This window comes from Diplotaxodon limnothrissa, linkage group LG20 (genome assembly GCF_057381915.1).
Source record: "Diplotaxodon limnothrissa isolate DT_005_m linkage group LG20, D_limnothrissa_male_GT1.1, whole genome shotgun sequence".
Classification (NCBI taxonomy): domain Eukaryota; kingdom Metazoa; phylum Chordata; class Actinopteri; order Cichliformes; family Cichlidae; genus Diplotaxodon; species Diplotaxodon limnothrissa.
This window is the reverse complement of record NC_140615.1, coordinates 38,285,591-38,296,907: the sequence shown is the minus strand read 5'-3', so window position 1 is coordinate 38,296,907 and position 11,317 is coordinate 38,285,591.

The window sequence follows — 11,317 nt, the reverse complement described above, 5'->3', positions numbered from 1 at the left end:
TGAGTGCGAGAGCCCGAGGAGGACCACCGGAGGGGCAACCACACCACCCTGCTGAGGAGAGCCCCAGACAGGGGGTCACCCAGCAGCCAGAGGGGGCTGTGGCGACAGCCAACCGCGTCAGAGCGGACCGAGCCACGGGCGCCAGGCCCCGCCAAGCCAGTACACACCTGAGCGCCCAGCCTGGGATGCCTGAGAGCATCAGCCACTGGCAGGCGGGGGCCATCCGTGCCCTAAACACACACACCCGCCCTCTCACATCATCTATAATTGACTGAGACAGGACTCTTCCAGACACTAAACCAAGGCACAATGTACATTTCAATTCCTTTAATTTTCATATATATATATATATATATATATATATATATATATATATATATATATATATATATATATATATATATATATATATATATATTCTTCCTCTACACACCCCCCCCCCCCCCCCCCCGCGCGCGCCCCCCCCCCCCCATTTTTGCACATGTCGAGGAGCGTGTCAGGCTACATTTCACTGTGTGTTATACTTGTATAACTATGCATGTGACAAATAATAAAGAACCTTGAAGATGTTACCTTTTCCCCCAGGGTGGAGACAAGCAGACCGCCCTCAGTCCTGCAGCACAAGGGAGGCCCAGGGTTTGTATTTTTCTAAAATATGACATTTAAAAACACTCACATGTTTTTGGGGAGAAGGTGGGCGGAGCTTCAAGGCCTGAAAACAGACTGCTTTCTTAGCCCTCTGCCTTTGTTCAAAAACACTATCCACTCACCCAACAGCTTACGCCTGTGACTTCTTTGTGCTATTACTGCATGTTGTTTTTAATAACACCAGTTACTGGTTATTTTAAGTGTTTAACCCTTAAAGCAGCAGTTTGTTTGTACAGTGCACTCTGCTCTACTCAGTGCTGCTGGGTCTTCTTGTGGTGTTAAAAGTACAGACTGTGATCAGTTAACAACAACAACATTGTTATTATTATTTTTGTGCAGGGAAAGCAAAGTAGGTAAAACTCCCACTCGGTGTGTTCGTGGACAAAAGTGGCCTCTGCCTGTTTGAGTTTGCAAAATGCTATAAAATTAATACCGTACTTTTCCACACATGATTGTTGAGTTTTTCTGTATTATTACAATATAAAGCACTTTGAGGTAATTCTGTTGCCCCATTTAAATATAACTGAGTTGATCGGTTGGTGAACGATACAGCTGTATGTGTGCGAGCGCCACTCATGTTTGTTGGACTACTGCACAAACCAGTTAGTGACAAACAGAATATTTTTTAGGTTTTTGAAACCATCACTAACTGAATCCTGATAATCGTGTCTCACTTACAGGCTGGATTATGGCTCTGTGCATACAGACTCGGGGATTATGATGCCCCCTACCTCTGTGCTGTTGGGGAATCTCTCATGGTGATATTTTTACTGGAGTAGCAGCTGGAAGTTTGAGCTGGATATGAGATTTCCTCACTGATCAGGCTTCAGCTTATGATAATGGTATTTTGTTGGTCCTCCTTTGCTTGCCAAAACAGTGATGTGCTGTGGTACCAGCACGTTACCAACAGTGGGATGTGCTGGACACACCGTCCGTTTGAAAAATACTGACCCCTGCAGACCAGGAAGGAGAGCTGCAGCTTTGGAGATGACCTGGTCCTCTTGCCCGTTTTTTTTTCTGCTTCTAACATCAACTTTGAGGACAAAAGATTCACTCGCTCCGACTACCATCTGCCACAATGAAGAGGTGATCGATGTCATTCACTTCATCATCAGAGCTCAGGACTTGGGGCCTGAACGTGGCGCCAGTGTCCGGCAGCCTCGCCTCTGTCAGTGCGCCCCAGGGTGGCTGTGGCTACAATGTAGCTGCCATCACCAGTGTGTGAATGTGTGTGTGAATGGGTGGATGACTGGATATGTAAAGCGCTTTGGGGTCCTTAGGGACTAGTAAGGCGCTGTATAAATACAGGCCATTTACCATTTGAACAAGGTAGTTTTGAACAGGTTCAGAGAAAATTGTTAGGATCATGTTTCCTTTCACCCACTAAGCCAGATGCACACCTATGTGCGGATATAACCTCATAGGTGTGAGCACACATGAGGCAGTTTAGAAACGTCACTAAATACTGAGGAGAGGTTTCTGCTGGATTATCTTCTCAGCCATTTATGGTGCTGTCTCCTCACTGCATGCTTCATTTAACGTTTCACAACACACAATGTTGTGTCAGTGCAGGTAAGTAAAAACAAATAGATTCGAATGCTTTCACCCTACTTTAAACCCGATTCTTTGATCCCCACGATAGAAAACCCGACTCCGAGTGGTCAGAACATTTATTTATTTTTATTTATTTATTTTATTTTATTTTATTTTATTTATTTATTTTTTGGTCAGGACATTTATATATTTGTTCAATCCTCTTGCGGAAGAGAGAGAGCCCTGCACGGCCCAAAGCCAGTTGCAGAATCTCTAACATTCGAAGCTCAACATGAGTCTCATATGTGTTATTTTAGTACTTCAGACGTCACACAGTTTCAATACAACCAACTCCTACTACTCGGTTCCTCTTTTCTTTGTGTCTCACTTCCTGTGCAGCTTGCAAAAGCTTCCCCTTTCTGAGGTCTGTTGCCAGGGCAACCTGTCGCCCTTCGTCTGAACTTAGTTTCACTCTCTGCTCCTCATATGCTGCAAAAACATGCAGTTTCCTGTCAGCCTGTGACTTAGTCTGGGCCTCTCATAAAACAATCTAATCAGCAAATAAGCATTAAGATTATATATTTATTTCTTAACAGTTTCCCCCTTTTTAACTAATTCTATTAGTTAACTTAATTAACCCCCTCAATAACTCCTGTTAACTAAGAACAGATTTAATTGGCTTTTCCTGGTAAAAGGTTCTACATTACTTTTGTCACTCTTTGGAAACAGCCTCTATAGAGTTAACCTTTAAAGATTTACTCCTGATTTTTCACCCCCTCCAGGGGTAACATATATCTGGTCTTAACACTATTTTTGGGCAATTTACATCACATAGAAATCCTGCAAACTATTACTAAAGTCGCTCTCATTGCTCTTCATTACTTTTATGCTCTCATTTAACCTTAACAAGCTTTTAGCCTCCTAAACAACACATTTTCTGGAGCTGTGGTTCTCTGTGCTCTGTGCTTCTGATCTAATTATTCAAACTTGGTTCAACCTATCGTGTTCGGGACTCTCTAATCAAAAGGATCAGCCTGATTATGTGTGTAAGCATGTTGGCATTTACCCATCGGCACTCAAGGTCATCCCTACAATATATCAGTTCAGTCAGTCACGCTGAACGACGTTTTTGACCTTCACTTGACCGAGTGACAATTCCTATGAGCACAATTGCAATGTGTGTGCAAAAATCACTTATACATACATAATCTTCAATGTTATTTGGGACGACCGTGGCTCAGGGGGTTGGGAAGCGTATCTGTAACCGGAAGGTCGCCGGTTCGATCCCCGGGCTCTCTGTCCTGGTCGTTGTGTCCTTGGGCAAGACACTTCACCTACCGCCTACTGGTGTTGGCCAGAGGGGCCGATGGCGCGATATGGCAGCCTCGCTTCTGTCAGTCTGCCCCAGGGCAGCTGTGGCTACAGCTGTAGCTGCCTCCACCAGTGTGTGAGAGTGAATGGATAGTGGAATTGTAAAGCGCTTTGGGTGCCTTGAAAAGCGCTGTATAAATGCAATCTATTATTATTCATTTGGGTAAGCGACACTTTTCAGAAGCTCTCTTCTTCTCTCATCTGATCATGAGCATCCTGTACAAAAAAATTTCTCACCGCCTCAGCGACCCGATCAATGCACGTAGACGGTCTCCAGTCATTTGTTCAATCATTTTGTGGAGGTTTTCATAAAAAGTGTGGTCGAGGACAGATTCCCACCAATGGAAATGCAGAAATGCTTAAAAACAGTCAAGAAAACCGATGATCGTTCATTTATTTCTACGATGTGCAAACATATAAACCAGAGCATGGTGCCCGGACCTGGGGAGACTCCGCCTCTCTCAGAACATCTCAGGGCCCCCCAGGTGTGGTCCTCGGAGGCGCGGCTGTGGAGCCCTACGCCTCACATTCATGAGGCGTATGTTGAAATCCCGTCTCTTTGCCTGGGCTGTTGACATCTGGCTGATTTAAATCCTTTCATCATGTTTTGTTGTATGGCTGTTGACCTTCTAGTTTCAGGCTGTTTTAATTTCTGTGTGTATTTTATGCCTGTTTTTATTTTTATTTTTTACTTATTTATTCTTCTGTGCCTGTTTTACTGTCCTTTACAAATGCTGTGGCTACAGTGTAGCTGCCATCACCAGTGTGTGAATGTGTGGATGCCTGAAAGCGCTTTGAGGTCCTTAGGGACCAAGTAAAGCGCTATACAAATACAGGCCATTTACCATTTTTACCATTTTACAAATAAAGCTGCATTGTGGGCGTTGCTCTTGCTCTTGACGAAGGCGGTCGCACTTTTCTCCTCCTCCTCCTCTCCCTTAGCTTCCCTGCTTATCCTCTTATGTCCTTGTCTAGTCTCGTGTTTTTTGTATTACTTTCCCTGGAACACTCTCTCACAGTCTGTTCTCTAAAACCTAAAAGAGGAATTATGGATTGGATCTGGTCCCTAAATGCAATTGACACCCCTTTCTCAATGAGAAGTCTGGGCTCGGGTGAGCCTGAGTGCTGAAGATATCTACCTATTCGGAACCATGGTAACAGGGTTCTGATTGGAGCTGGCTTGGCCCTGACTTATCGAAGAATGAAGAAAGAGGAACCGGCTGTTCGAACCCCCACAAGGCTGCCCGCTGGGATTGGAACGATGGGACGAGGCGTGAGTTTCTCAAAATGGGCTCATTGAGTGCAGCACGGAGAAGATCTTGGAGAGGCTACGGCTGCCGTGAATACTCAGAATAAGATCTCTGACTGCAGACTGGATGACATCTCGGGGAGGCTCACTGCGGTCGTGAGTTCTCAGAATCGGCTCCTTGAGCACAAGAATGACAACATCACAGAGCGCAAGTATGGCTTTTAACAATGGCGAACCTCGCGGCTCTCCAACGGGAGATTGAGAGACCAGTGTTGGACTGTAGAACTGCTTTGAAATTCATATGAGATGTTCGCACTAAAGTAAAAACAACCATCACTCATGCGGAGACCCTCTCGGCGCCAGCTGCGGTCTCAAGGCTGGAGCCGAACAACAACACCCTGATAACGACTGTGTTTAGTCTGTTCTTCCCATTCCATGCAAGGCCACCTGGGTTGGCTGGAAGACTGTTTACTTAGCCTCACTGCAGTGAGTTCTCTTTCAAACATTCGCTTTGGTGTCTCTGCGTTGTCCACAGAAGCCTTTGTGTCATTTATGTGGAAATAAAAATCCTGTCTTTGACCACATTGCTCCTGGCTCTCGCATCGTCAGTGATTCTTGAGATAAGGGACAAAACACGTCCGCCGATAAAACCCGATTTTGGGGTTAAAAATATGCACACAAGTGTTAACCCAGCTGACTAAGAGACAAACCAAGGCAATGTTTACACAACAAAAGTATGATTTTGTGTTTTGTTATGCATATATATTTACTTTAAATGGTACAATACATTACCAGTACCCTAAAAATCCACTGTCCACAAGCAGGTGTGATGATATTAAAACAGAGAGAAAAATGAACAGTAATGTAAAATTAAACATCAAGTCACTAAGTATTTAAGTCAATACCTTATTTAATATCAAAATGTACACCTGAAATTTATTTTTGCATATTTTAAGTGATTAAAATCGTGTCCAGAGTTTTTGTCAACACCATCAGATTTTTTAAAAAGTACAAAAAAATCAGGAATGATTGTGGGCAGCTTACACTCTGAGGACCCCTTTACCACTTCCTGTTCGATACACATGCCATGGTGAGTTTTTTTGTTTTAATTTCATTTATGGCACAACTTTGTGATAAAACTGCGTCACAGCCACCAAAGTCGATGAAATGCAAGATTTAATTATTTTGTAAAAAGCTTCATTTAGGTAGATTGTTGAGGCCATAAGCAGCTGTTGAAAAACAAGCTTCTGTCAGAAAAACACGTGTTATGAGAGAAAGTCGGTATTTTGTCAGCACCATCAGATTTTTGTCTGACGGTGTTGACACTTTTTGTAATGGTGTTGACAAACGCCACAAAAGTGTCCTATTCACTAATTATGTTAAGTTTTTTTTATTAATATTTCAGTCATATTACTTCCTGTGTATTTTACTGATATTTCTGCTTTATAGGTGTGTCGAATATTATCGAATTTGCCGTATCTTGAATCTCATTGTTAATGTATACTTTATTAATCCTGTAGGAACATGCTTAGTCCTCTGCGTTTAACCCTTTCACAAGCGGTGGGCAGCTACAAATCCATCGCCCGGGGAGCAGTGTGTAGAGACGGTACTTTGCTCAAGGGTACCTCAGGAAAGCCGCTGTTCGGTAGATTTGAACCCCCAAGAGATCAGGGGGCAAACACTCTATCTACTGAGCTATCTCTGCCCCGAGAGCTGGTCTTTTAAGTGATGATGTATGAAGCCTGCATTGGAGTCCAAACTACCTGCGTTTATTAAGGCTGTTGTGTTTTAACATGTTTCAGTGCTTTTTATCTTGTTCTTTTACATCTGAACAAGCCCCTAAAAACAGCCAGTGATCACTGTCAGGAACCCTCACGTTAACTTTTATCAAGTGGAAACGAGTTAGCATTCATCCTCCAGCTTCACTGTGTTTATGCTAACATAGCTGTGTCGCTAGCGATCACGTAGCACATCATTATATACCAGCTAGCCCAACTTCAGTAACCCTACAAACGTCACTGCTGTTTAGTTTCCTGTCTTCATTTATGTTGGAGGTGACAGCAGAGCTGGTGTATCATGTTTAGGAGGAATCCAGCAAGCTAACTTCTAACTCTGTTAAATTTCACATGTTCTTTTTTTATGGATGCCTGGATGTTACACCTGGTAGAGCCTGATGATCCTCTAATCGCCTGAGCCAAGGTGTGAAACTGGGTGTGGGTCACAATCAGCCAGAGTTTCGGGTGAGTTCATTGTGAAACCTGGCCCCACCTTATCATGCGAATTCCTGAGGTCAGATGGCCCAGGATGTGAGTGGGCGTTAAGGCGTCTGGGGAGGGATCTCCAAACTGGATTATAGATGGCAGAGAGTTGGTGTCGTAAACCCCGCCTCTGTTCAAAGATGGTCGCTCACAGTGGACATAGATGCTTCTTTCACTCCTCTTTCAAACCATCTGTCCTCTCTGTCCAAAATGTGAACATTGGCATCCTCGAAAGAGTGACCTTTATCCTTAAAGTGTCTTTATCCTTTAAGTAACAAAAAAAAAATTCTCCAAACCAAATTCTTCCAAAGAGTGGAAAATAAATTTATGTTCAATTGTATCAAAAGCCTTTAAAAAAATCCAGGAAGAGAATGAAGCTATAGTCAGGTACCAGATCAGATTAATCAGTGTAATGTTATTAGAAAGGTGTCTGTTTCTCATAAAGTCTGACTGTGTCTCATCGATAATTGTGTCCGGGACCTCTTTAGTTCTGTTAGCAAATATTAAAGGCATAATCTTATACTCATTATTGAGCAGACAGATGGGTCTCCAATTATCACAAAAGTAAGTCTTTGGTTGGTTTTGGAATAAGTGTTATGAGACCTTGAGTAAGAGCAGGATGGAGGGTGTTATTCTCGATACTCTCTATGAAAGCAAGCAGTAAAAACGGAGGCAGGAGATTTGAGCAGCTGTGCTCCCGCGGACGGTGATCACGATCCCTGTCTGGCACAACAGCTGGAGCTCAGGGGGCAAAACAATCGCATGAGTGCTGCTGTTTGACTGAGGAAGAGTAAAGTAGTCGTGGTCAATCACATGACCACTTACAGACAAAGCAACAAGGTGACATATACCAGTTTATAAACTGATAGGCCAGTAAAACCAGAGTGATAATAAACAAGATATACGCGTGTTCTTCCTCAATAGTTTCGTCACGTCTGTCTAAGGACAGCAGCGACGCTCTCTGCTTATGAGCAAAAACAACAACACAGCTCCTAAAACAGTGGAAGTTTCAGGAGCTGTGGAGTTTTGAGATGTGAGAGATTTGTGACGTTCAGCGTGTTTGGAGTGTGTAGTTAATGTGTTGTGTAGTTAGTGTGTAGTGTTGTGGATAGTGTTGTGTGTCAGAACAATGAGGCGACTGCTGTCTCCAGGTAGAAACAGGAGTGACACACCTGCTGCTGTCAGACCTGCAGGTATCAGGCTGTGATGTTTCCTTTATAGTGGACAGAAATATTTGCAGTGGCACAAATAATTTGTGGCATCTTATTGAAGAACAGCTGATTGTTGTGTAAACAGTTTGAAATGGTTATTTAAAAGATCAAGGTCAAAGGTAAATGGCTGCAAATAACTTGTTGTTTGCAAAACTTGTGCATAGGATTTTAAAATTGCAGGAGTGCTCACAGACATATTCAATCTGTCCTTGGCCCACGCTGTGGTACCGGCCTGCTTCAAATCCACCTCCATCGTCCCGATACCCAAAAACTCCAACCCATCTTGCCTCAATGATTACCGCCCAGTAGCACTCACCCCCATCATCACTAAGTGCTTAGAGCGACTGGTCCTAGCACACTTCAAATCCTGTCTCCCCCCCACCCTGGACCCCCACCAATTCGCATACCGCCGGAACAGGAGCACAGAGGATGCAGTCTCCATCGCAATGCACTCTGTCCTCTCACACCTGGACAACAACAACACCTACGCCAGAATGCTGTTTATAGACTTCAGTTCAGCATTCAATACAATCCACCCCTCACAACTCATCAGGAAACTGACAGACCTGGGTATCAGTTCCCTCATCTGCAAATGGTTACTGGACTTCCTGACCAACCGCCCCCAACATGTCCGGCTGGATAACCGCTGCTCATCTACAATCACGATGAACACCGGTGTACCACAAGGCTGTGTGATGAGCCCTTTCCTCTACTCCCTCTTCACCCACGACTGCAGACCTGCTGATGGTTCCAACACCATCATTAAGTTTGCAGATGACACCACGGTGATTGGCCTCATCAGTGACAACGATGAGGCCGCCTACAGGGAGGAGGTGGATCGTCTGGCTGAGTGGTGCGACAGAAACAACCTGCTGCTTAACACCGAGAAGACCAAGGAGCTCATCGTGGACTACAGGAGGAATGCTGACCCACATCCACCCATCCACATTAAGGGGACGGCTGTGGAGCGTGTGAGCAGCTTCAAGTTCCTGGGAGTCCACATCTCCGAGGATCTCACCTGGACGACCAACTGCTCCAAGCTGGTCAAGAAGGCTCACCAGCGCCTCTTCTTCTTGAGGACTCTGAGGAAGAACCACCTGTCCTCAGACATCCTGGTGAACTTCTATCGTTGCACCATCGAGAGCATCCTGACCAACTGTATAACAGTCTGGTACGGGAACTGCTCTGCCTCGGACCGGAAGGCGTTGCAGAGGGTCGTGAAAACTGCCCAGCGCATCGCCGGAGCACCACTTCCTGCCATAAAAGACATCTACAGGAAGCGGTGTCTGAAAAGGGCTGGGAAAATCATCAAAGACCCCAGTCACCCATCACATGGACTCTTCACCCTCCTGCCCTCTGGGAGACGCCACAGGAGCCTCCGGACTAAGACCACCAGGTACCGGAACAGCTTCTTCCCCACAGCTGTCAGACTCCTGAACTCTGCCTCCTGACATCTGACCCACGTTAAACTCATGGACTGAACATACACACACCCACAATGGACAACTGTACCCTCAAACACAATAATAACATGGACTGAACCACCACTCACAACCACTAGCACTTTATATAGCCTCTGTAGAAACTATCTACACCCTCACTTATCTTAACTGCACTACTGTATAGCTCTGTGTAAATAATCATTCTGTACATTCGATAATCTTTAATCCTACAACTGTTTACAACTTGCATAGTTCCCATTTCTGTATAGCTGTATATCTCAGATTCTGTAAAGTTATTTATTTCATATTCTGTATAGTTTTTCATATTTATATCCTGTTCATAGCTTGTACTCACTACAGCCTGTACATACTTATAGTTATAGAATATTCACAACATACTTCATACCGTGTACATTATAACATACCATAATAGACCCATTTCTGTAATATACTCACATATCTATATTATTGCTAATATATATTGTAATATATCTATATCACTAAAGCACTTCTGGATGGATGCAAACTGCATTTCGTTGCCCTGTACCTGTGCATGTGCAATGACAATAAAGTTGAATTCTATTCTATTCTATTCTATTCTAAAATTGACAATTTATATTTACATTTAAGGTTATGACATATGATTCAATAAACATGTTTGTGGTTGTTACAGTAAAAATATAACATTATCTACTCTGATTTTATGTTTTTTGTCTGATTTTAGATCAGTTGTGTTACTACAGTAGTCAAAATGAAAGCATGACTGCAGATTCAGACACGTGAGGTTGTGCTGATGAGACCAAACAAGACAAAGTAAATTGTTTTTAAAGGTGAAATGTGGAGGAAACATCAGAAGTAGTTAAAAATGGCGATTACACCCTGGACCCCAGAGGGTTAAAATGTTTTTTAAAGTAACGCAATAGTTACTTTTCAAGTAATTAATTACTTTTTGAATCTTGTAACTCAGTTACTAACTCAGTTACTTTTTTGAAGAAGTAACTAGTAACTATAATTAATTACTTTTTCAAAGTAACTTGGCCAACACTGCTTATTACCCACCAGTCCACATTGTTGGCTGCTGTTTTTTTTGTTTTTTACTTACTTCCGACAGAAAGCCTCATTTCTGCTGTTCGATACTGAACAAATTGAAACTTTTTAAATTTTGCAAAACTGCAAAACGCTGAGCTTTGTCTCTAATCAAACCTCTGTAACTTTGCTCTGCTTCACTTCGTTTTTGACAATATTTTTAAGGTCATCTGCTATTAAAAAAACACAGACCAGGAAAATCACCTTCATGTTTTTCTGTTTTATCCTCAGTTACTTTGACACAAAGGCGTCTGCTGTGCTGCTCACACCTTTGATTAAGTCTGGCAAGTGTCAGCTTTCTTTTTATAGATATAAAAATATAGATATGTACTGATAAGTGATCAAAGTTATAATATTTCTGACTGTCTGAGGCAAAATTTCCCCGATTCAAATCGAAACGAATCGTGGATCGAATCGATTCTAGAAATCAGTGACGATACCCGGCCCTAGTTCGTACATCACCTTCTTCGGAGCTGGTGATTTAAAAGGTGTAACAGGGAGAGGCGTGAGCTCATCCAT